Below are 23,406 nucleotides of genomic sequence, written 5' to 3' on the forward strand. Positions count from 1 at the left end.
AGGGGCTGATATATGCCGTATTGGCCAGGTGGGGGTACTGAGGTGGCCTAAAAGGGATAGCTCTCCAGTGACACACCAGAGGGACACAAGGGATGGTGCACATGGCCAAAGCTGGTCCCCCTTGCAGTTGCCCTGCCAGGAGGTTGGGGGCATTGTTCTGGTGGTGTTAGAGGCACAGGGATAGGACGAGGCTGGGTGTGGAGGCCCAGAGAGCAGGTGGGAGGCCAAGATCAGGGGGCGAGGGGGAAGCGGAGTTAAATACCAAGAGAGTCCCCAAGTCCCTAGCAGCCTGCACTTGGAGTCTCACCTAGTGAGGCCTCTTGGGAGATGGACATCAGGGCTTGGTTCAGCTCCATTTCTAGTACCAGAAGTCCATGCACCAGGAAGCGGGGCATCTAATGCCGTCCCCATGGCTCTCCTGCAATGACGCCATGCACAGTGGGGCTTTACCTGGTTTCTGGGTCCCAGGCAACCCCAAGCAGGCATCGACCTTCTCTGGGCTCCCACAGGTATTCTAATGTTCCTGGAGCCCAGCGCCATCTAGGACAAGGGCTGCTTGATGCATCCTGCAGGAAGGCAAGGGTTCACTGGTCTGGGGAATGGTGCACATTGCAGGGTAGTGCGGGGTTCTGGGGGAGGAACAGGGTCCCCCTGGGGAAGTAAGAGGCTCAGAGGCCAAGGTGATGGGTGGGAGGAGCCAGAGACACTAACTGCCCATTTCAGGCCCCTGGCAGGAATAGAAAAAGCCTCTGGCCAGGCCATCCTCTAGGAGCTAGTAAGGATCCAATACCGGCCCCCTCCCCCCTCTCCCAGGGAGAGGGCCCAGCCACGGGGAGGAAGACAAAGTGCTTTTGTTCATGGTCATGTTCATCAGGAAGCCAAAGTTAACCTGAACAAAGCAGAGAAGGGCGAACCTCCCACAGGGGACCCACCTGGGTATCACCACTGTGCCTTGAGCTCTCCATTTGCCCCTAAGAAAGCGGCAGCCTCATGATGGTTTATCAAGCTCAGGCAGAGACCCAGGATTTCAAGGCCTGGAGAAGTGGCCCCAGGGCCCTTGATCTGCCCCCAGGATAGTTGGCTTGCCATCCCAGACCCCATCCCAGAGCAGGGAGCAGCCTCTCCCTCAACCATCTCCCACAGTGGCCTGAGGTGGGGGGGAGCCGGGGCTCAGAGCCAGCCTACTCCAAGTTTGAGAGAAAATGACGAACGGTGGAAATTAGGTCAGCTTCTTAAGGAGGAGGAAAAGAAACCGGAATCCGTGGGACTGCGAAGGGGCGAGAGGCGGGCGCCGCGTTGCAGAGACAGCGGGTAATGGGAAAACTTTCTTCAATTATGTGAAGAAGAGCGAGCGCGCGTCAGCCGGGCTACAGGCGAGCATGGAACCGATAACAGATGACTGGGAGAGGCAGCTGCTTAATGGGTTTTTCCCTCCATCAGTTAACCCGAGCCAGTGGCCCCAATGACAGCGAGGGGCAAGGCGCTGGGGGAAGGGCACCGGCTCAAGGGCCTCTCGTGCTAGCTGTTTTCCTGTCCTCCACCTGGTGACAAGGATATCGGGGTGGGGGGGGCACGGGGCAAGGTTCTCGTGTTTAGCACAGCATCCCGGTGGGGAGGCGCAGGGCTTGGCGGGAGGGGGCTGCCGGGGCACCCAGGCTCCCTACCTGAGCTGAGCGCACCTCCCCGGGGCCACACACAGTTGCGACTGCTCCCACCTAAATCACACGTGCACCAACCTTCACACACGGATGCCCAGACCCAGACATGTAAACACACAGCTGGACAGGCAAAGCACATCTGCTCACACTCTCTCATGGCCACACACACGCTTGTTCCCAGATACTCACTCAACACACCCAGACACCAAACACACACATGCATGCTCACAGAACACCCCCAGACATAATCCTCACGAAACACTCTCAGACCTGGCCACAGAGATGCACAACCAAATGCATGTGAATGTACAGGGACACAGACCACACACATGCACACACGCATACGCAGATGCTCAGACTCAAATTGGCAGAAACATAGACACACTTATGTACTCACAGAGCTCACCACACAATCAACATTCCTAAATACACATACACGTCATACCCCAGACACACATTCCTGAAGTCCCCACTCACGTGGACATAGGGATCAGAGCACTCTCCTCATGGGCAGGTCCACAAAGCCACGTATACCAGGCACCTGGAGCGCACAGTGACTTACATCCCTCACTGACCTGTTGAGTGCATGGTCCTGAGGACCTATCAGGTTCCAGGACTATATTCTGTTCCAGGTATGTTGCAAACAGCATGGGCCACACCACACCTCATGAGACTCGCATTCTAATGCGGAAGACAAACAGTGTGCGGGAATCAAGACACTGAAGGGGAACCAAAGCACGTGAGAGGAGCCAATTACACTGCAAAAGCGAAACAGAGCCGCTGAGGGAGGGCCCCGCGGAGTGGGGGACCAGCAGATGCTCCTGAAGGCCCCCCCCCCCCGAGAAAGGGGCAAGGTGTTCCAGGCAGATGCAACACCAGTGCAGAGAGCAAGGGGGCCACCCTGGGAACACTGAGGGGTCAGCCAGAAGGAACAGACAGTACTCAGTGGGAGGCTGAACGGCCGCTCTGAGGGTCTGGCCGCAAGAGACCAGCCAGAGGGCTATGCTATTAACCAGTGCAGGTGATGGGAGCGGCTGGGTTCTGGGTAGATTTCCATGGCAGAGCCAAGAGCTTTCCCTGAGGGACAGGCATGAGAGCAGCAGAGAGCAACAGAGAGCAAGTGGAGGGAAGCTGGCTGTGGCCATTGTCTGAGAAGAGGAAGAACTGATGGGGACAGAGGACAGGAGTTCCCTTGGGACACTGGGGCGGGCAGAATAATGCCCCCTGCATAGCTATCCTGACCCCCAGAATATGTCACCCCCCAGGGCAAAAGGGACTCTGCCCATGTAATTCAATTGAGGGTGTTGAGATGAGTTGATTATTCTGGATTATCCAGGTAGGCTCAGTGGCATCACATCGGTTCTTGAAAGGAGGCATGAGGCGGCAAGAGGGCCAGAGTCAGGAAAGGAAACGGAGAGAAGCAGGTTGGAAGCTGCTTCCCTGGCTTTGAAGGAAGGAGGCCAACAGCCAGGGAACAAAGAGGTCTCTAGAAGCTGGAAAGGCAAGGGAACAGATTCTCTCCTAGAGCCCCCAGAAGGGATCGCAGTCCTACTGACACCTGGATGCTGGGACTTCTAACCCCTAGAACTGTAAGAGAATAACACATCGCATAAGCCACACCATGTGTGGTCATTTGTTACAACAGGGGTTCCTGGGAGGGGGCCTGGCAGAAGCCGTAAATCTGGGAGGAAACACCCTGCAGCATAGCTGGAGGGGGCGTTGGAAGGCCCCATACTGGGTAAGGCTGGGGAACCTGTGTGACAGGCATGGGAAGGGGATCCAGCCTGAGCATGCCCCGGCATGAAGAGGTCAGAGAAGAAAGAAATCAGAGGAGGAGGTGGAGAAGGAGCGTTTCTCCTGTAAGCCAAATGGAGAAAGTACTTCAAAAAGAAAGAGGAGACGAGAGAAAGTGTGGTTCATCTGTTCATGCGGCAGAAACGGCTTGGCAACAGGAAAGACTTCACCACCGATACAAACCATCCCCTGGGTGAGCCTCAAAACCACGGTGCTGAGCGAGAGAGGCTCTAGATAGAGGAACGCGTGCTGTGTTGTCCCACCCCTGTGCCGTCTGGCAAACACAGAGTGTCCTCTAGTCCCAGAACGCAGACCTGCGGCTGCTAGAGCTGGGGTTGGGGTCGTGGGAAGGGACTTGGGGGGCCGATGCAGGCCTCCTGCAGCTCAAGTGTGGTGGTGGTCACATGGGCAAATGCCTCTGTAAACACCCATGAACTTGCACACTTCTATGGGTGTAATTGTTTACATGTAAATTACACCTCTAGAAAGTTAACTTTTAAAAAATCAGCAGAGGGCACGATCTCCTTCAACTACTGTCGGTTGGGAAAGCAGGATGAGGCCAAGAATCCCTAACCCTGTGCCACCCTGTGGTGGATACCAGCCAGAGGGAGGGGGATTGTGACCATCTAGGGCCATCAGGACAGTCTGTCATGGGGACAGGTGGTTGGCTGAAGCATGGGCCTGGGACCCAGCAAGGGGCACTGCTCTGTGGCATTTCTGGAGGAGAGTCTCTCCTAGTATAAGACCTGGCAATGCAGGAAGTTCCCATCTTTCTCTGCCCTGGTGGGGAAGCTGTCAGATGAGCCTGGATGCCTACTGCTGTAGCAGACACCTTCCAACCACAATGAGAAGGCAGGAGAATTTCGGGGATTCTGACACACACTCTGGTTTTGTAGATCCCCAGAACAATCCCAGACTGGTGTCCCTCCATTCTCCAACCCCTACCTACCCTTTTGAGCCAGGAGGCCCACCCCACACAACCCCATCAGCTCAGGGCCCTCCCAGTGACACTGGCCCATGGGAGGTAAGGAAAGAGATCAGAGAGAGGTACAGAGGTCAGGATGCTTCTCCCACTCCCTCCATTCTCTGGGCTCTCTTACCTGGAGTGGCTGCACCCCTCTTTCCCAGAACACATCTTCTGTTGAAGACTTCCCCCATCCTCCCCTTCCTCTGGTTTCTGGCAACATGATTTCCTTCCCTGGTCATTTGGGCCTGGAGGAAGCAATAGCTCCCAGCTCCTGCTAATTTTTTGATGACACTGTGAGTTCCTTTGACCCCGTCCATCCCACAGAAAGTCCTTTCATTCAATGCCACACAACTGTCTGTCTCCAGACTTAGAGTTAGCTAAGATCATCAAATATGAGTATGTCTCAAAGTGCAGCCAGAAGCGTTCCTAACAGACTCACCCAGTTAGGTTCCCCACTAGTGGGGAGACAGAGCTTCAAGCAGGTAATTATAACATAACATATGAACAGGGCTGAGGTTGTCAACCCAAGCCCCCTAGACCTGGTCTCATCGGAAGCCACCAGATTCCTGCATCGGTGATTAAGAGAGCCAAGGCATCCACTTCGAATGAAGGCACTCTGTTCAGACTTCTGTCTCTTGCAACCAAAAACACACAAAAAAATCTGATAGACGGACCCCAAAAGTGCTATGTTTGATTACTGAATCTGGCAACTAGAAAAGAAGGGCAAAAGAACAGATCAAAAAAGCTGAAAATAGTTAAGCTAAAAACAGAACATGTAAACTCCCCCAAACCTTGAAAGACATAAAAAGCAAATAGAATAGCAATAAAATCTTAAGGGGAGCAAAAAGCAGAAACCAGAAAGTAAGGTGACAGCAGCAAGCCTGAATTACTAATTCCAACAATACGAGTTTAACTTCTTGTTTTACAGTAAGCCGAATATAGAATCCACTTTTCATATTGAGCAAAACAAAATCAAGCTGCACACTGTTCAGGAGAGACCTTTCCAAAGCAAAGTTACAAAAGATAAATATATACCAGGGTATAAAATCAGGAAGAAAGCATGGGTCAAATATTAATTTCAGATGTAGCCACAGATAAGACAAAAAGCATTACACGGACAGGGAGCACCAAACAGTCATGAAATTTTATGCACCAAATTACATTGCATTTAAATATAGAAAGTAAAAACTCGTGGAAATATGAGGGAGTTTGGTGAATATACTCGACTAATTGAGGACTATAATTCATTTCTCACCATCTTGATAGACCAAGTAGGCAGGAAGAAAGAAGGCAATAAAGATTCTGAATAATATTATTAACAGCGTGTGTGGGTGTGTTTGTGGGGAGGGAGAGGGTACGTGTTATAAAACTTGAACCTAACAAACAGAAAACATGTCTTCCTTTGCAACACCCCTGGAATTAACTGGCCAGATATTTTACAGTCAGAATTTGTAAACAAATACCTGTTAACATAAAAGACAAAAACAAAGGAACCATAGAGACCACCTTCCCTGGTCTCGCTGCAATTCAACTAAAGATTTCATTTTTAACTACAAAGGTTTCCAGAAAGATCATTCAGAAATTTTATTTTTTTTTTAAGATTTTATTTATTTATTTGACAGAGAAAGACACAGAGAGAAAGGGAACACAAGCAGGAGGAGCAGAAGAGGGAGAAGAAGGCTTCCCGCCAAGGAGGGAGCCTCATCTGGGACTCGATCCCAGGACCCTGGGATCATGACCCGAACTGAAGGCAGCCGCTTAACAACTGAGCCACCCAGGCATGCAAGATCTTCCAGAAATTTTAAGGAAGACTTGAATACATAGAGACATGTGCCTTATCCTTGTTTGGTAAGACTTAATCTTTGTGTGGTATTTATATAAATTCCACCCAGACTGACCTCTCAAGATGATACAATTTGACTTGAAATCCAAATGAGATTTTTATCTTTTTGACTTTGAAGAAATCACTGTAAAGTGGACCCGGAAGATTTAGTTCATGAATGGACGGGGAAATGTTGAAAAGAAGTCAACTGAGGAGGCGCTTGCTCTCCCAGATATTAAAACCTGTCATAAAGCCGTAATCTATGAATGTTGTGCATTGAAGCAGAGCCATGAGGCCCACGGAATGGGCCAGAGCGTGAGGAGACTGCCAGGCGTTCACACGATACCCCTGGTGACAAGGGGCCTTTCTAGGTGGTGAGAAGTGGTAGGTCTAGGCAATAATCAAATGAAATCAAAATGAAATAAATTCCAGGTAAAAAAAGACATATTAACTTAAAGACAAACCATAAAATATCAATGAGCATCTGTAAACCTTGGGGTGGGAAATGCTATCTTAAGCATGAGACCAAAAGCAAAAGTCACAAAAGATTCAAACGTTTGACTACAAAAATCTTTAGCTTCTGTATGTTTTAGTTTAAACAGATGAAATGAACAAAAAGAAAAATGACACAGAATGGAAAGGAGGGGATGAATTTGGGAAAAGAATTGCAATCTGTATATCCAGGTAAAGGGTTAATGTTCTTAACATACAAATAATCAAGCCAGTATTAACATACAAATAGAAAAATGAGCAAAGAGCGTATGAACAGTTTTCAGTAGGAAAAATACAAATACCAAAAGGCATTTGAAAAAATTGTTCAGCCTCATTAGTATTCAAGTACATGCAAATTAAAGCAACCAGCTATCATTTTTCACCTATAAAATTGGCACTTTATTATTACTATCATTATATTCAGTGTTAGCAAGGGTATGGAAGTATGGGCGTTTGTACTTTCTTGGTGGAAACATAAAGTGGTGGAGTTTTTTAGAGGGCAATTTCATTTTCCACCTCCGAACGCATTTTTCCTACCTTCTGACCCACCCATTCTTCTTGGAGAAATTCGTACTAAAAAAATAATTAGCTACAAGGCTGTTGATTGCAGTGTTTTTTGAACGGTGAAATAAGGAGCCTAAATGTCAACTAATAGGCAATCATCGGTTATTTAAAATCATGTATTTTCAATACAATGGAATTCTCTGCCACCATCAGTAATGGTGTCATACAAGCATGGACACGACCATTGTATTGTGAAGTGAAAAGAGTGAGTAATAAAATTGTATGTACCAGCAATTTTCTCATTTTTGTAAGGAAAGTAAGAAAGGATATACACTAAAATATTAACACCAATTATTCATGGCTAGTGAGATTGCGGGCGATGTATACTTGCTGCATTGTTGTTATTTAAATTCTATCTAACACTTTCCTACAATACATATACATTAATTGCTAAATAAAAATAAATGTTTAAGGAGCGATGGGGGATTGGGTAAATTATAATACAATCACACAGTCACAGTCCACAGCCGGGAATATTTGTGTGGCAGAATTATATTCGTTGATATGAAAAGATGGTCATCATACATCACTCAATGAAAATAGTACATTACAAAACAGTGTGTGCACTATAATCTCATTTTGTTTAAAAATAGAAAATGTGTCTATTTATATGCATAGAAAAATGGCAGAAGATTATAAAATGAAATATTAAGAACAGTTATCTCTGGTGAGTGCAGTGGGGTGAGTCTTTTTGGGCTTTGTGGATTTCTGCATTTTGTAAGTTTTCTGCTGCTACAACGTATTAATTTCGTTTTTAGAAATTACACTTATTTTTAAGAAAATGTTTATACTCTCACATCCCATAATTCTAAGATTTTCATCCCAAGGAAATAGCCTGTCCTTATACTTGTTTCATCGAGCCAGCAGTTCTGACCTAGGAGGATAGCGTCCCCCAGGACTGGTGGCAGTGCCTGGGACATATCTGGTTTTCATACTGGGGGATGGGAACGCTAGTGGCACTCAGTGAGAAAGGTCAGGATTGCAGCTAAACATCCTGCAATGCACAGGACGGTCCCTACAGCAAGGAATGATCCAGCCCCAAATGTCAGTGGTGCTGAGGTTGAGACACTTGCTTTATACCATTATTTCTTCTTTTAGCTCTCAAAAGACAAAACATGCCTCTCCACCTTGCCTCAAATCTTTCAAGAAAGTCACATACAGAAAAGCTCAGAAGCTAAAGGCATCTAAAAAGTCTGCCCAAACTTGGCCTCCATCCACAAATAGGCTTCAAAGGTTCATAACCCAGGGACACTTCTCAGAATCACCACCCCTTTTACCCCACGTGGACTGCAAAGCCAGCTCCCCCATACCCTCCCAGGGGCACACTGGGTCTCATCCCATCCCTCCCCAGCTCTCTGCCAAAGTGGCCCACTTTCCCCAGTATCTCTGGCTCTACTCGCTTCTGTTCATGCTCTAGATCCTTCACCACACAGACAGAGCAGGGAAGGAAAGACAATACTTTCTTCTTTTCTTTTCTTTTTACTGGAGGGCAGGAGGCACCAGCTGTGTGTGACAAATAAAACATCTGGAGATATATGACTCAATGAGCAGGCAAGAAACGAAGCTCTGCTAATATTTATAATATGGATTGACTTTAGGATATGTTTATAATTTGTGCATAAATGTATATACGTTCGGGTGTCACACTCAAAAAATCATTTCTGGTGAGTTGTGCATCTCTAATCATTTAAGGGTGACAGGGACGGAGGAACAGGGCAAGGGAGACCTCTGCTCTTTGGGGGGTAGACTGGGATAGAAGGCAAGAATACAAAATAATGTAACTCTTGTCCCAACACAGCGTGATTCTCAGAGTAATTCTGAAATGTCTACAACTTAGCCATAGCTAGTACGCATTAATTCTATCTGCTTTGCCATTCAGAAATTATTTCCTCTAACCCCAAAGCCATCCTGGAACTGAGACCATAGCACTGGGTTGTTCATCTTTGGTTCTGAGCCATGGCTTGTTCCTTCCTCCAGGCTGTGTATGGGATGAGAGAAAGTGACTTCTGAATGTAGCTGTGGCCAAACCTAGTTTTCGCTCATCATTTTATTCCTAGTGCCTAGCACCGCAACAGCCACTTAGGCATTCCATACATATTTGTTGATTGGGTGGCTAGATGAATGGACATACAGGTGGTTGGATAGATGGAACAATGGATAGATACACAAAGGGAAGAATGGGTGGATGGTGAGTGGACAGGCAAATGAGTGGATGGATGGACAGATGGATAGGTGGGTGGATGAACAGACAAGTGAATGAGTGAGGGGCTAAATGGATAGGCAGATGGATGGGCAGACAGAGAAACAGACAGACAGTTGATGGATGGATAGATAGACACACACAAGCAAATGGGCTAATGGATTGTCCTGAGCATTCAGTGATATAAATACAGCCCTGAACACAGACCCAGACACACAATAGGCCCTAAAATAGTAAATGATCCCTATAAGGACAAGCTGTGAGAAAATAAAGGAAGCCTCTAGTTGCAAAGGTGGCTAGAGGACTCCTGAAGGAAGTGATGCTTGAAGGATAAGTAGAATTTTCCAGGCATGTGGGGTATTTGGGGGAGGCTGCCCCAGGTAGAAGAAAACCCTTTGCGAGAGGGGGAGGGAGCACAGTAGAGGTTGCTGTCAGAGAGATCTGTGGGGGTCCTTGCAAGGCACCAAGTTTAGGTGGCTGATTCCCCCATCTATTCCACCCCATGAATAATCTAGCCCAATCACAGAGTCCCATTCCCTTGCCAGTGACTGGTTTAGGATGGGATTGGCAACTCTAATCTGACCAGTGAGACTTGAAAAATCTGTGGGAGGAGAGGTACTGCTGGAAAATGCTTTCCCACTCCTAATGAGTACATACATGTGAAATGGTATCTTCCCCCTTGAGTCATTCTTGGGTCTGGCCATCAACCTGGGACCATGAAGATCCACCCAGGGGGAGGGCACAGCAGAGAAAGGGAAGACCTGAATCCTCAGTGGCTTCCCTGGACTGCTGAATTAATCAGCCTGAAGCTAACTTGACCCCTAGATTTCTTTCCACCTACAATAAATTCCAACATTGTTTCAGCTGCCGGGAGCTTGGAGCCTAAGACATACGATCTGCTACACCAGACTCAGGAGTCAGGACTTGAACGTATGTCTTCCTGCAATCTCCTCGGAGGTCTTGTTCTCCCTAAAGCATTAGCTGCGGCTCGTGAATAAATATACAGTCATACCTCTGGCCTTCCCTCCAGCCAGTTTGAATGGACACACGGGTTCTGTGCAGAGCTGAAGCCTGCCAACTAGCATGCAGAAGTATCTGTAACCTGTGGCCAAGTTTCTTCTTTGTCTATTATGTGGTCATTTGGAAAATTTCCATGAAGTCATAATTTATCTTCTCCCGGGTCAAATTCTGGACTTGTTTCGTGGAGCCTACTGGGTTCTGAGGATAGCAAGCAGCACAGGATAATACTTGGGGAGAACAAGCACCCTCTTGCAAGGAGATTGGTTCATGGGAGGTTGTTGTAGGTTTTCCAAGAAGGGAAGGATGCGTCTGTTTAGACAAGGAGAAGTGGCTATTTTGGGGCTCTTCTGAGTTCGTTAAGATCCCCCCATTCCAATTCTCAGTGTTTCTCTCCTTCCCAACCAGTGCTTCAACATTTATGTAACAGATCTGTCACAGCTGTTAATTCAGTTTACGCTGTGACTCTGCAACCCCGTGATCAAATTTGGAGTCTGATGTTCAGCTATCTCAGCCCTTCGGCTACAAAGGAAAAGAGATTGTTCTAGGGATGTTGTTAAAGCTCTCTAATTCTTTGACTGTGTCTTGAGCTGAGATGTTAAAGCCCTGATCTCGTCGCTTTCCTTCCATAAGCCTCCCAGAGCAGCCAGGGGCAGCCAGCCAGTTGCAGAATTCTTGTGGCCGTCGCTCCCATTCTCCAGGCCCAACAGCTCTTTGGTCCCCACAGCAGGACCCTCACTGGGGACCTCATCCCAGGAAGCCACATCCGTTAACCTGGAGGTGACTTGATGGCCCATTTGCTGACTTTAAGACTGCTTTCTCTACCTCTGACAGAAGGTAAGTTCCATGAAACTTTAGGGTAGTCACGTCTACCCTAAAATAGTACCACCTACACAGTAGGCACTTAATCAATGCAGAAACCCATTCCTAGCCAGCTGACGGAGGAAGGGGAGTGCATATCTGCAAGAGCACAGAGGAGCTGGCCTGGAGCACAACCAGATCCCGACCCCAAGAAGCACAGCGCATGCTCTTTGCCCACTTAGCTCCCCTAAGTGGAGCTGCTTCTGCATTCAGAGGGACTCAGATTGGCCCAGCTTGAGCCCGAGACACTCCTGGACCCCACAGGGAAGTGGGATCATGTCCGAGCCAGGCCCCCACCTCTGAGGCCAGGGCCATGGTCCCACAGAACCTCATGGGAAGGAGTGGGGGTGGCTCCCAAGGAAGGGTTCCTGTTTGAGCAGAAGAGAAGAGGGGATACTGAGCATGTACATATAAACACACACACACACACGTGTGCGCACGTGCACACACACACACACACATGCACTCACTTGCACACAACGTGCAGACGCACACACACAGTCTTTTATTCCAAAGAAAGAATTGGTTAGGGGATTGTTAGAAAATTATAACATATTCTTAAAAAGAATGTGAGAAAGATACATTGAGATTTAGAAAGATCTCAGAAGCATATTGTCAATTGAAAAAATATCAAATTAGAGAATAATAATGCGATCCCATTTATTTTTTGAACTACAATTATATATGTATATATATGTGCATTTAAAAAAAGGTCAGGACAAAAACAGATATTTAAAAAAATGATCAAGCCAGGGAGAGGAATACAAACCAGCAGAGGGAGGGATAAGAGGACTTTCATCTTTTATTCTAAAACTTCTCTGCTGCTTGATTTGGCACGGTGAGTGGGATTCAGGTATTGTTTTTAAACACAGAGGAATTTTCCAGGCACGTTTGGTGCGTCTGAGCATCTCCTGGTCTCCAGCTTCCCTCTGTCCACCCCCTCTCCTTGCTCATCTTCCCCATAACCCATATCTTTCAGTCGAGATTGGCCATATCAAGGGAACAGAGCATATTTCTTCTGTCACTGAACAATCTGCAGAGAGCTCTGGGTTTGCTGTTCTTCCTGCTGAAAGCAAACAATTGGACCTTTTCTGGGCTCCTCAACAACAACCAGACAGGGCTGCAGCTTTGGCTAGTGTGGCCCCAGGGGTGTATGTCCCCACCGCTGGTTTCCTGGGTCAAGGAGAGGAAAGATCCTCCAGCGCCTGGCAGCTTGTGCAGCCCCAGCACCCTGCGCCCACCGTGTGCAATGGGAGGGGCGTCTGTGGGGCTCCACCTCTTGGGGGAGGGGACAAGGAAGGAGGCCAGGCAACCTTCCAGAAGCCCTGGTAGCAGGGGGACTAAGTGGAGACTAGAGGCTCAGCCCTGACCCTCATCTCCACTGCAGGTGAGAGCCTCACAGGATGAGGGCCAGACCCTGCTGAATATGCACAGAAACCAAGAACCAAGAAGGGAAAAGAAGTGCCCCAGTCACAGCGCCTGTGCAAACAAAGCCCATGAGTGATCTTTCTAAGGACCCTGCACACTCTCTAACCTTCCCAGGTGGTCTGGCTTCCATCTGACCTGCCCCATGCCCCCACACTCCAGCTGCAGTGGCCTCGCACACAGTACTGCCAGGAACCCCCTCCCCATGCCCTCCTGGATGCTCCTCTGCTTCCCAGTTGGCAGCCTCCAAGGGCTTCCCAGCCCAGCCCACCTGGTGCTCCTCCTTCCTGCTCCCTGGTGCCTCCACTAATTTGCTTCCCAGCACTCACTTCCAGAAGTCTTCTTGTTCACTTGGTTGCCGGTCCACGCTGTTGGCTCCCTATGGGCAGGGCCATCTTATCTTGCTCACTGCTCACTCCTGCACCTGGAACAGAAGCCAGCATACAGTAGGCGCCACATCACTGTGGGTGGGGCTAAGGGGTGACCTCGGTCCACTATAGCTCATCACCGAGGCTCAGGGAGGTGGACAACCTCCCTGGTTGCCCAAGGTACCGAGTCCTGGGCTGTCATGAGCACATGGACTGGTTACAGTAACGCCCTCTGGGCAGGGACCCTGGGCCCAGGCTGCCTGGGTCTGCTTCTCAGCTCTGCTTCTGGCTGGTCATGTGACCCCTGGCATTTCACTCAGCTTCTCATCTGTGAAATGGGGCTGTAGAAAGCAAACTTCAAAGGGTTGATGCAACAGTCAAAGGTTGATGCACATTAAGTCAGTGGTACGTAGGACGCGCCATGCTTACAACTTGCTCTGTGCAGGCGTAGCATGGTGGTTAGGCAACAGTGGGAACTGGCTGGGTTTGACTGCAAGGTCCTTGCTCTTCTCCAGGCAGGGGAACAAGGACTTGGTATGGAGTCATGGATGGCAGGGTGAAAACACTCGTGGAAGGGGTTAATAAGCAATGCAGCCAAAGGTGGGGCCGGACCAGATCACCTAGAGCTTGACTTTGACCCTGAGGCAGGCGGTGATGGGTGGCCACTAGCGAAGTTAAACAGGAGATCAGCTGTATGCTTTTCAGAGATTCCTCAAGGAGGCAAATTTGTTGAGACACATTGGAAGCAAGCGGTGCAGTCAAACAAACAGCCTGGTTCCCCACTTTCTGGATAGCCCTTTTCCCCATTCAGGAAACCCTCTTCAACATTCAACAGAGTGTTCTTCTCTTGATGTATCTGCTTAACTACATACAGCACCCTATCCTTCCTCCCTTCCTACTCAACCAGGATGTACATAACACGGGGCCAAACCAGGACATCCAGGAGCCCCCCCCCCCCTCCAGGAGAGAACACCTGTCATTTCTATCTGCCCAGCATCCTTCCTCCTTCCCCAGCAGCAACTCCCCTTGAAGTACCCCCTTTCCCACTCACAGCCAGTGGTCCAGGTGCAGCTAAACCTCAGCTCCTTCGGCTCTCCTGGTCAGTAGCTGGTTCAAGGATCGGTACAAGACCCAGACTCATTTCTAGGAATGTCTCCCAATTAGTTGGGTAGGAGAAGTTCTCCTCCTGCTCTGTTGTGAGTCTAGAATGGCCAACAGTCAACTTGGCCATGAACCAGGAGAGGATGAGCAGGGCTGAGCTGTGGAAGGAGACAGATGACCAACATCTTTTATACATCAGAACATCTTTGCGGAACATCTTTGAAGCCTGACAAGATCTACCCTTGGACTTTAAGTAACCCAGACTGATATAAAATAATTCTTTCTTCTTAAGAAGTTTCAAGTTGGATATCTGTTGCTTTTCACCAAATACATCTGATTAATAATGTTCCATAGTGCAACACCATGGAATGGACCAGGATCCTGAAGCTTGAAACTCCAGACTATCCAAACGTGTCCATGGGGCCCTGCTGGTGCTTCAGTCTCCCCAGATCATTTATAAGAAGGTAGAGATGCTTAGGTCCCCACCAGCCAAAGCTTTGGTTGGGGATTTCTATGCAGGGGGTCCACACAGGGATTGGCTCTCAGCCACTGGGGAACAAGTTTCTCAGAACCAGGTCACAGTGGAGAAGGAAAAAGGCCAGCAGAGAAGAAGGGAAGAAGGAGGAAAGTGTTCCTGGGTTCTCAACCAATAAAGGTCACATCAGACCTGAGCTGGGCAGCCTTAGAACACAGAACCCCCAGGCCAGCAGGTGCCCCTCTAGCCATTGCACTTCCTGGGCTTTGTGGGGGCATGGAGACCAGCATCTCATCCCACCTCCCTTTGTTGTTAGGTGAGAAAAGTTAGGCTCAGAGAGCAGATAGGACTTCTTAAATCACACAGCATGCTTGCTCAGACCTATGGCCAGAACCTGGTCCTAATCTCACACCTGTCCCCTACCCCCACTCTCTTGGCCAATTCCCCACCCCCTATTCCTCCAACTTGAACTAAGGGTCCTCCTTCTTTTCTCTTCTTTTCAAACACTCCCTCTCCCATTCTCCATCCAATCCCAGGACTTAAAGGAGACTTTTTCACTTTTTGCATTGCAGGTCCAAACACCCACAGCAATGCCACCGTGCCACTCAGAACCGACCTGGCATACAGGTGCCAGTGTCTCACTTGATCCAGGTGCTTCCTTTCCCTCACCTCAACCTGGGCACTCAGGACCCAGCACAAGAACTGGGTGGGACACAAGAGGCCACAGACGGTAAACACAGACACAGTAGGTAGGCAAGTGTCCTGGGTCAGCAAGGTTTTGCCACACAATAAGCCACCCAAAGATGAGTGGCTTAAAGCACCCGCCATTTATTTAGCTCGTGATTTTGTGGGTCAGCAATTTGGGCCGGGCTTGGCCTATGGTTCTTTGGCCTAGTCTGGGCTCGGGGGGCCAAAGCTGGGCTGGTTCATTCACCTGCAGTAACCAGGACACTGGCCCAAGCAACTGGACTGAGGATGGCTTCAGCTCCACCTGTGTCTCGTCCTTCAGCTGGGGATCCTGGGTTTGGTCACATGGCAGCTGGGCAGCTCCAAGAGCCACAGTGCAAACATACAGGGCCTCCGGAGACCCAGGATGGGAAGTAACGAGAACACTGTTACTTCTGCCACATCCTACCGGCAGGTTCCAGGCCAACCCAGAGTCCAGAGTGGAGAAAGGGACTCATTCCACCTTGCATCACACCCCAAAGATGCAAGGGTCTAGAGAAGGGAATAATTCTGGATATTTTTTTTTTAATTTTTTTTTTTTAAGATTTTATTTATTTATTTGAGAGAGAGACAGTGAGAGAGAGCATGAGCGAGGAGAAGGTCAGAGGGAGAAGCAGACTCCCCATGGAGCTGGGAGCCCGATGCGGGACCCGATCCCGGGACTCCGGGATCATGACCTGAGCCGAAGGCAGTCGTCCAACCAACTGAGCCACCCAGGCGTCCCAATTCTGGATATTTTTGTAAGCAATCTACCACAAATTCTAAATATTTGGTGAACATCAAGGATACGCTCTCTATAAAGCATTTACATCAGGGCTTTAACAAACCATTTGCAGTTTCATTTTGAACAAAAACATGACTGAGGGCCAGATCCTGCTTGGGGCTGCCAGCTTGAGCCCTCGGCAAGACACAGCTAATGAATGTTTTTGAGTGAAAAATTGAATGAAAGCACTTCCCACTTTAAAAGTGGCTTGGAGACTTCTGGTACCAGCCACTTGGCAGACAGTAAAACCTAAAAATCCCCCTGCTGCAAACACACAGAAGCAGTAGATAAAATATAACAAATATTCCTTTAAAGCCAAAAGGAAGAGAAAGAAAAGGGGACAAGAGCGAGGTAACTGAAAGCCGGCACACCAAGCAAAGGAGGAGAAGGAGCCGACACAGAAACTATGTCAGTGGGGAGGCTCGGGGGCGTGAGGGGCGATCTGGCATCAGGGGAGCAGAGACCCAAATTCCGATTCTTGTTCAGCAAGAATAGGAGTGGGACTGTGGGGTTGACACCGAGACCCTTCAAAGTAGGACACTGAAGATAAAAGCAGACAGTGGCCAGCTGTATATATGGAAGTCAGCCCCCCAACCTGTAGCACCCAGCCCAGAAAGCTGACACCAGCCCAGGGGGACAGACTCCTCTCTAAAAATCTCAACAAGTTGGATTTGTGGAAGTCAGACCAAAATCTCTAGCAAACAGTCCAGGAAGCTAAACAGTAACAGTAACTCTTGTAACAATCAACCCCAAATGGGTAGGACTTGACGAATAACAGACAATTTCTCTAATTTTGTCCCCACTTCCAACTTAGGACCAACCAAAGAAAGTCAAAAAGCTCCCCTAACCAATCACAAGGATGCCTCCCTCCATTTAGCTCCCTCCATTTAGCCAGCAACCTCCATCAGGGCACGCCTGAAGGCCTCCCTTTTTCCACTAGAAAGCTTGCTTGCTCCTCTACCCGCCTTTGAGTCTCTTCCAAAACACAAATGGTGGTGGCTGACTCCTCTAATATAAGAAGCTCTGAATAAATAACTTTTGCTTTTTCTCGTTTTGCTTGGTCTTCTTTTATTTTCACAGAGGGAAAAACAAAAACAAGCAAAAATAAAAAATGAAAAACCTTCATAAAGGCTGAGTCACTTTCAGATATTTTTTCCAAGTATGTAACCCAAGTAACTCTCTTCCAGCAATGTAAGAATGTTTGCATTAGAAAAAACTACGGACATATTTATTCTCAATTGACTAAAGGAAAAACCGTAAGATTATCTGAATATATGTGGAATTAATGTCCATTCACAACAAAGATGCTTAACAAAACAAGAATAAAATGGAAGTCCTAAGTATGATACAAAGTAAACCCACCATACATTTATGAAATGATAAAATATTAAAAGCATCCAATAAAAGTCAGGAATGTGACAAGGACACCTACCATCACATCTCTTCAACATTTTACTAAAAGTCCTTGCTTGTGCAGTAAGACAAGAAAAAGAAATGCAGTGTATAACGATTGAAAAGGAAAAAGCAAAAAATTTACCATGCACAAATTATAAGATCATCTACACTGAAAGTCCTATAGAACCTACAAACAGCCTACTGCTACTAACAAAGATTTGAGCAAAATTGCTGGATACAAGGTCAAAATACAAAGACAAAATGCATCTCTAGACCACAGCAACTAGCAATCAGAAATTTTAATTTTAAAAAGACACCAATAACTATAACAATACATTTATAGGATTCAAAAGAAACCTAAAAAAGAGATGTGCAGAATCTTTGTGGAGAAAATTATAAAACTTTATTGAAAAACATTAAAAAAAGGCCAAAGTAAATGAGATAGATATGTACGTGGGTGAGAAGACTCAGTATCATAAAAATGACAACTCTCCCAAATTGATCTATAAATTTCATCTCAAATCCCAATAGAAAATTTTATAGAACATGACAAAGTAATCCGAAAATTTATGTGGATGAGGAAAGGACTGAGAGTAGCTAAGACACTCCTGAGCAAGAAGGTGGGAGAACCCATCAAGATAGTTATTAAGATCAACCACAAGGCTTTAGTAACTAAAACTGTGATGTTGACACAATAAGAGAGAAATACAGCAAAGGGACAGGGAAGGGGACCCTCCCCCCCAAGATACAGACTCAGAAACAGAAGGAAAGAACCAGCACTGCGGGACAGTGAGGAAGGTGACAAAAAACAGAAAGAGTTGTCCCTCCAAAAAAAAAAAAAAGTTAATCCTTAATTCAAATCATACAATAGATATAAAAAAAAAAGACAGCTACATTACAGAATTAAATGGTGACTAAAACTATAAGACTTATTAAAAATAGAAAAAATACAACTTCTGGTGGGGAAAGATTTATTGAATAAGACACAAAATCACAAACTACAAAGGGAAAGATTGAGAACTTTGCATACATTAAAATTTAAAGCCTGCTGTAAGACAAAAGACACAATAAACAAAATAAAAAACAAGCTGCAAACTGGGAAAGATATTGGCTATGCACAGAACTGACAAAAGATTATTATTCAGAATATGTAAAGAATTGCTACAAATCAGAAAAAAAAATGCCAAACAACCTAGAGGAAGAAAAAAGAATGGGCAAAAGATAGAATGGAGTATTTCACAGGCAAGGGAAGTGGGGTGGACTGTTAACATATGGAAAGATGCTCCGCGTCAGCAGCAACCAAGGAGTTGTAAAGTAAATAGAATTTCATTTCATTCCGCTCATACTTACTGAGCACCTATTACAGACCAGACATTATTTTGCCATTTAAAAGTCTGAAATTCCCAGACAGGACTGTCTTCTATGTAAACCTAGACCAGATGTTAGAATAGATCTGCGGGATGCGTAAGCTTCAAAGTCAAAGATCTGTGGCATATAAGTAAGATCAACTGATTGATCCCACATGCAGATCTTTGAGTGTGCGACTGGGGCTTCTTTGAGTGAAGGGATAAGACAGGTGATGGTGCTAGGATCTTAACAAATCTTTGCATCATGAATCCAGCACCCAGACTCCAGTAACGGGACTGTTGAGGTCAGGTCGGAACTTAGACTTCCAGACTTGGGGCCTCACAAGTCCTGCAGGGGTTTACTAGGTGACCCTGCCTGAGACTGATGCTCTCCTAGAATAACATGGAGAGTCACCTCCTTAATGTTCCAGAACCTCCCTCTGTGGGAGTGAGAGGCCTGTCCCTCTACTTCTCTGGGCAGTGCTGCAGACTCTCTTCCAAATCATTCACTAAGTGGGAGTAGAGTTGGGATAAAGGCCCCTGTGGGTCTAGGCCTGAGGGTCATACCCCCCCCATTAAAATGAATGAATAGAAACATCAGTTTTTGGTGATAATAGAGAGAAAATGGAACTCTCTTACGGTGCCTATTTTTTTTTAAGATTTTATTTATTCATTCGACAGATAGAGATCACAAGTAGGCAGAGAGGAGGAAGCAGGCCCCCCGCCGAGCAGAGAGCCCCATGTGGGGCTCGACCCCAGGACCCTGAGATCATGACCCGAGCTGGAGGCAGAGGATCAACCCACTGAGCCACCCAGGCACCCCTGGTGCCTACTTTTTGACAATATCTAGGTAGAGCTGCTGTTGACCCAACCGCATGATCCAGCAATTCATCCCTAATTCTCAAAACGGAACAAGAAGACAAGGACAAAAATTTTCACTGCAGCTTTGTTTAGTATGAGAAAAATGAGGAGCATCCTGGCAATGTTTATCTGCCAACCAGATAATGAGCAGGGACTGTGGTCTATTCATCCATTGGGACACCACGCAACACTTAAAATTAAGGGAACACAGTTAAATCTAAAACACATGTTTAGCAAAAGAAAAAGAGATGCAGAATTATACGTATAGTCTATTATCATTTATGAAATTTCAAAACGTGTAAGACAATCCTATAGATTATTTAAAGGTATAAGAACATATGCAGTAAAAGGAAAGGAGAAACACCAAATTCAGAATAGTAGTTTCTGCTAAGAAGGAGAATGAGGTACTAGGATGTGGAAGAGACACTCTGGAAGATTTATCTATATTGGTGAGGTTTTTACTCCTTGAATTCACACACACATGGACACAGACTCACAAACTGAAGCAGAATGCTGATAAATCATATTGTTTACCAGTGTTTGTTGTTTTATTCTCGATGATTTTCTATGTGCAAGCAATACCTATAATTTAAAACATTTTAAGTCAACTGTGAATGCATATGAGACCAGATAGGTGAAGCATTCACACACTGGGGTGACACATCTGAGAGTGGACATGTCCCTTGGCCCAGAGCCATGCTCATCCAACTGCCTCCACAAGCGATCTATAGTCATCCCTAGGACAAAAGAGGGCAAGAGGTTGTATGGCCAAATTAGCTCATCAGACACCAGATTTTCCTTACTGCAGGACTTCTCAGAGCCTTTAACAAGCTAATTAAGATGATGAATCTCCAAGAATGGGGAGGATTTTCCAAGCCTTTTAACATCAAACCTGTTTCTTACAGAACACCGTGTAGAAAACACTGGTCAAGGATGAGCACATTCTCACGTTTTCCAAACACCCAACCCTAGGGGCTTCTGTGTGTCGGGATCCACAGCTCTGCAGCCACCAGTCATAAAGCTGTCAGGTTTCCATCCTATCCCTTCACCATCCTGACCAGCATATGAGTATTCCCAGCAAATCCAGAATCCCTCCAGAGGTGAATGGGTAAGCAAACTGTGGTACAATGGAACACCACTCAGCAAGCAGAGGCGCGAGCTGTCAGTGTAAGGGGCAACATGGGTCAACGTCAAAACAGCCATGCTAAGGGGAAGCACCAGACAAAACAGAGCTCGTGCTGTCTTGTTAGAGTTCTATAAAACGTTAGGCAACTCAAGCAAATCTATAGTGGCCCAAAGCCGATCAGTGGTTGCCTGTGGGTGGGGGCAGGGTCAAAGGGAAGGATGACGAAATAATAAAGGGGCACATAGAAACTTTGAGGGTGACGGATATGCTTATTATCCTGATAGGGGTGATAGTTTCACAGATACATATTATGTCAAAACTAATCAAATTGTACACTTTAATTATGCACAGTTCTTGTATGGCAATTATACTTCAATAAAGCTATTTTTAAATGAATTAATTTAGGGCCTGGCAAGGAGAAGGGGGTCCCTTTGATTTGGGGCCATGGGAGACCAATTTGTCTAAACTTCTGCATTTCCTAGGACGGGGTCTTACTCATCTTAGTTACTCAGTGAATAGGTGTTGGATGAATGGATGGATAAGCAGGGGAATAAAGGAATGTATAAACCAATGGATTAGCCAAGATCTGAACACGAAACAGCAGACTGACTCAGCTGAGGGTCTGCTTTGGGGTCTAGATGGGACAGGGGTGAGGGTGTGATGCGAGAATTCTGAGGCTGGGAGCTGCCCTTGAGAACAGCGGCTCAGGGTGGAGTGAGGTCTGGCCGGCAGGGACCCCCAAGCAAAGCCAAGAGTCAGGCTACCAACAAGAAGGATGCAAAGCTGTCACTGGGTGTGGCCCAAACGGTGGGACCCGGTAATGCCATTCTGTGGGTCCCTCTTAGAGACTGATTGGTGCCCCCTAAATTTATATGTGAAGCCCCAGCCTCCAATTTGATGGTATTTGGAGATGGGGTCTTTTGGAGGTAATTAGGATTGATGAGGCATGAGAGTCGGGACCCCATGAAGGGGTTAGTATCCTCATAAGAAGTGACACCACAGAGTTTGCTCATTCTCTCCTCCAGGTGAGGACAGAATTCGAAGGTGGACTTCTGTAAGCCAGGAAGAGAGTCCTCACCAGAAAACAAATTTGCCAGCACCGTGATCTCGGACTCCCAGCCTCCAGAATGTTGAGGAAATCCATGTCTGTAGTCGAAGCCCGCACGCTGTGGAATTTGTTAGGACAGCACAAGCAGACAGATACAGCACCTGATGGTTTTGCCTCCCCAGCATCCGGCTGGTAACAGCACCCTGAGCTCTTTGGGGAAATCATCCCCCTGGTTTCATTTCATGTAGTATGAAGGAAGGGGAGATCCTTCCCCAGCCCCGTCCCACTCTGTCTCCAAGGAGAGGTACATGGTCTAGGGCTGAACTTTCAGACCCACGCACCTGGTTCAGTGATGAACACAGAACCCAGTGTAGACCAATGAGAGGCTGGGACTAGGTGGTGGGGCGGTGGGTGGGAACGCTTTTCTCTGGGTTTGGTAAGTCAGTAGAATGGAAGCCGTGGCCATCAGGACTCAAAGTGATGTGAGCCTATTTGAGAACAAAGCTACACAGAGGGAAGGACAAAGGAAGAATATGGAGAGACTCATTTCTACAGGAGCCAGCCTGGACCAAACACACCTGACCAGATTTCTCAATATTTTCCAGCTATATGTGCCAATCACATCTGCCCTTTGCTTAAGCCAAGTCAGATTTCTTTCCTTGCAGCCAGAGGAGTCCTGTCTGACACAGGACCCCTAGCCAGAACAGTCAGTGTGGATAGTCAAGTCACCTTGGAAAACAAGGCCATTCATTCCAGCATCTCACCTGTACTTGCTTCCTATGTGCAGGGTACAACCCCTCTCTGACTTTGGACTTCATCAAGGTGAAGAATCACTATTCCCATTTCAAATTTGAAAAGGTTAAGGAAAAACAGAGAAACAACAGGTGCTCAGACTTCTATAACCTTGCTCCCATTCAAGGCAGCAGGTACCCTCCAGGAAGTGTCTTCCATGAACTGATCTGCTGATTCATTTCCTAAGGGCTAGGCCTCCTGCACTCCTCTAAGAACCTCCTTTCTCCTTGACTCTGTAAATTTGCCTTTGCCCTTCCTGACAGTACTCAGGCATGTGTGACCTACCTAAGTTCCTATCCTAGACCCCTCCCAGACTTCTGAATGCTGACTGATGCCCAGATCCCAGACCCCACCAGTCTCAGAGGTGGGGCCTACTCCACACAGGAAGGCAGAACATACATAGCTCACTCAGGTGATGGGAAGATGGTGGCCTCGCTCCAGGGTCAGCTCCAAGCCCACAGAATCAGGCGGTCCTGAAGAGCAACTCATGGGCATCTTCCTGGACCCCCAACCAGGTTTGGACAGATGAGACTAAACCAGCTGTGTGGCTGCTGGTGGCAGATTTAGTCTTTCTTAATGGACTGACATCCTTGGGGAATTAAGTG

The 23,406-nt window shown here is 47.2% G+C and overlaps 1 long non-coding RNA gene across 1 annotated transcript in view; it reads right to left on the reverse strand.

Annotated features, from left to right (window-relative positions):
• The window catches only part of LOC131824313 (uncharacterized), a 52,817-nt gene that overhangs the window by 17,214 nt on the left and 12,197 nt on the right, over window positions 1–23,406 (reverse strand). Inside the window, exons 2-3 of the long non-coding RNA XR_009350824.1 lie at window positions 14,220–14,427; window positions 13,130–13,224 (exon numbers count right to left, since the gene is read on the reverse strand). This is a non-coding gene — a long non-coding RNA (uncharacterized LOC131824313). The remainder of the gene's footprint in view (window positions 1–13,129; window positions 13,225–14,219; window positions 14,428–23,406) is intronic.

The sequence above is a fragment of the Mustela lutreola genome, chromosome 2 (genome assembly GCF_030435805.1).
Source record: "Mustela lutreola isolate mMusLut2 chromosome 2, mMusLut2.pri, whole genome shotgun sequence".
Lineage (NCBI taxonomy): Eukaryota > Metazoa > Chordata > Mammalia > Carnivora > Mustelidae > Mustela > Mustela lutreola.